Source organism: Diceros bicornis, chromosome 2, assembly GCF_020826845.1.
Source record: "Diceros bicornis minor isolate mBicDic1 chromosome 2, mDicBic1.mat.cur, whole genome shotgun sequence".
Classification (NCBI taxonomy): domain Eukaryota; kingdom Metazoa; phylum Chordata; class Mammalia; order Perissodactyla; family Rhinocerotidae; genus Diceros; species Diceros bicornis.
In genome coordinates this window covers 38,316,118-38,319,395 of record NC_080741.1, presented here as the reverse complement: position 1 = coordinate 38,319,395, position 3,278 = coordinate 38,316,118, and positions in this window count along the sequence as shown.

Here is a 3,278-nt window from a genome sequence, read left to right as displayed (position 1 = left end):
TAAAGCATTAGAAGACTTAAAGAAGTACAAACATTTGGCCGCTTTAACAATTTCTAAAACGGTATATTTATAATAAATAATGTCTGTTTGGACTGGCATCTGTCATCTCCACTCATTGAATGTAGGATCAGGGTCATTATGACCAATAACTTAGAAAGTGTGCGGTTGACCTAATGGACTCTTTTCCAAACCACCAACATTCGAATATTGTATTATGTCAACTATATTAACTTTTACATGTTAGAGCCCCTGTTACTGCATACAAGGGTCACTGCATACAACATAACAAGGATTTCAACCTACTGAAGTTGACTTATGTGCCCCATTCTTCTTATAAAGAAGATAATTTAGGGGCGATGTTCGTGTGGTGGCATCATCATTAAAACCTCAGTCCTACACTCCACTTATCTCATCCCCACAATTTTGGATAGAGGTGATACAATTTTGCCTAGAACCTGGCAATAAATCTGCTTCCCACTCATATGTGACAGGTGGCTCCCAGACAGGTAGGCTGGAAGAGCCAGGCTTCCTTTCATGCTGTCAAGGAGCAGCAGCATCCTGCTGGTTGATAGCCTCAACCTCACCATCATGTTGAAAGTCTCTCTTTCTTTTAATTCCCCTAGCCACGAATCTTTCAGGGATTTGCTCCTGTTGTGAACAAGGCTGTTGCAGGTTGGGGGAGCTCTGCTATGGTCTGCTTATCCCAACGAATTGTATTTCCATCTGTGTGGGGCATCTGCCTCCATTCTGCCATCTGACTCTTAAACCAGACACTCAGACTTCCCTTTGAGAAGGCAGGAGAGAAGCCCAGAGTTAAGCTCAGGCTTATGTGGCACCTGATTCTATACTTGTCTTTCAATCCAGTGCTTCTCAAACTTTAGTATGCTTACAAATTATCTAGCATTCTTATTAAAATGCAGATTCTAATTCATAAATTCAGATGTTGGCCTGAGATTCTGCATTTGGAACAAGTTTCCAGGTGATGCTGATGCTGCTGGTCTAAGGAGGACACTTTAAGTAGCCTTGAGTAGCAAGGCTTTTATCAGCACACTCTAGGGGCTAGTTTGTCTCCTATCACTGGGCTCCACGACACCCTAGCTGTAATTTCTTCAGTATACTTGGTAGTGTTTTCTTGGCATTCCAATTAGCTGGACACTTATCACCTGAAACTAGGCTAACTCATTGCCTGAAGCATCAACACCTAAGTGCTAAAAAATATACATTGAGCTAAATTAATGAAAAGGACCAGAAACAAAACTCAATATAATTTAATCAATAATTAGTAAATCAATAGATTGATCATCAGATCAACCTTTATCCTTATTTTATTTCATTCCTGATTTAATATTCCATGCTTGTCAGAGCTTCCAGTAAGGGAATAAAAAGGAAGAAAGATGATTAATTCCATTAAATCCAATTCGTTTCAACTTAAACCAATTATTGAACTAGGTGCTTTGGAGATACCAAGACGAATAGGCACAACCTTTCCTTCAAGGGCTTTACAGTGCCATAGGGGGAATGGATGTTGATGTGAGTAGAAAGACAAGTAGAAGATATGTTCGCAGACTCTACTGCAAAATAGAGGGGGAAAATACGCTGAGTACTACTGGATAGGCAGAGGGGAACAAACTTTAGGGTCTTGCTACCCTAAGTGTAGCCCACGATCTAGCAGTATCAATATCACCTGGGAACTTATTAGGAATTGCAATTCTTGGACCCCACCCCGGAACTAGCCAATCACAGTCTGGGAAGTAGGCAAGCAATCTTTGTTTTACCAAGCCTACCAGGTGGCTGTGATGCACAGTCAAGTTTGAGAACCATTGGTTTGGAGATGCTAAGTGCTGTCTATAGCCAATGTAATGGAAGTGAAAGAGCATTGGAGCAGTGCTAAGCAATAGAAATATAATATAAGCCATATAGGTAATTTTAAATTTCCTAGAACTGCATTAAAAAAATCAAAAAGAAACAAAGTGTAATTATTTTTAATAATATATTTTATTTAGCCCAAAACATCCAAACTATTATCAACATGTTATCAACATAAAATTATTAATGAGAAATTTTACATTTATGCTTTTTTGTAATAGACCTTTGAAATCCTGTGTACATTTTACACTTACGGAACATCTGAATTTGGACTAGTCACATTTCAAGTGCTTAATAGCTACATGTGACTAGTAGCTACCATATTGAACAGTGCAGCTTTAGATGTTACTACTTCAAGTGTAGACTCCAACCACCAGCATCGGAACTACCTAGGATTTGCATTTCAACAAAATCTCCAGATAATTTGTATGCACTTTGCAATTTGATAAAAATCTCCAGATAATTTGTATGCACTCTGCAATTTGATAAACACTGCCTTTGAATGTGTTGAAGTTCACATTATAGAAAAGTATTTCTCATCGTCTTGCACAGCGAAGACTTACCAAAGTAAGCATGGTAGTATTTACCTCCCTTCCCTCCACTCTGTTTCTCTCAGAGCTTCCAACCTTCCACTGAGTCCTTCTAGTCCAGAGCTCTGGGACTATGTTAACATCTAGCAGTTGGCGATATTGAAGAGGAAAGACTAGCATTCCAGCAGGTCACAGACTGTTTGAGGAAATACCTGAATTCCCAGATTTAGAACTATGTAATCCCCCTCACCTTGTTCCTGCCTATTTTCTCAGGATTACATGAAAATGTAGCCATTGTATTCAACATTAGCTTTTTTGAACAGAAAAATTCATAATGTAGAAGTTCCTGAGAAGAGATAATATAGTTGGTCTTGGATAGGAAAGAATAAGGCAGAGTTCTGGAAATGTCAATGAAAAAAGGAATCAGTTATGCAGCTGCCTACATGAAAGATAGATCCCACTGTAAAAATGAATTAATTAATCAAAATAAATGAAGATGCTATCTCAGCACCTAGATTTCAAGAGGAAGGAAAAAAGAAACTAGTACTACCAGCCTCCAGAGTACATTGACCAAGAAGTAAAGAGAGAAGATGAGAATCTGTAGTTAACTTCTTCTTCCTCTATCTTGAGCCAGAGTAGTGGGATACGGCTCTGTTTCTCAGTATTTAAGGGGCTTCTGCTAAAGGACTCAGTAAAACCTCTTAGGGTGTAGTTCTAAGACAATGAGTTAGTGTACCTGAACAGTCCTATTATTGTTAAGGAATGAGGAGACAGTGAGGGGTGTGAAGGGGTTCTTCCTAGGAGTTGGGTCACAAAAGCAAGGTGTTTTAGGATTCATTCATAAAAGCACGTTTCGGCTCTTCTTTTTTATGCCCAGATGAG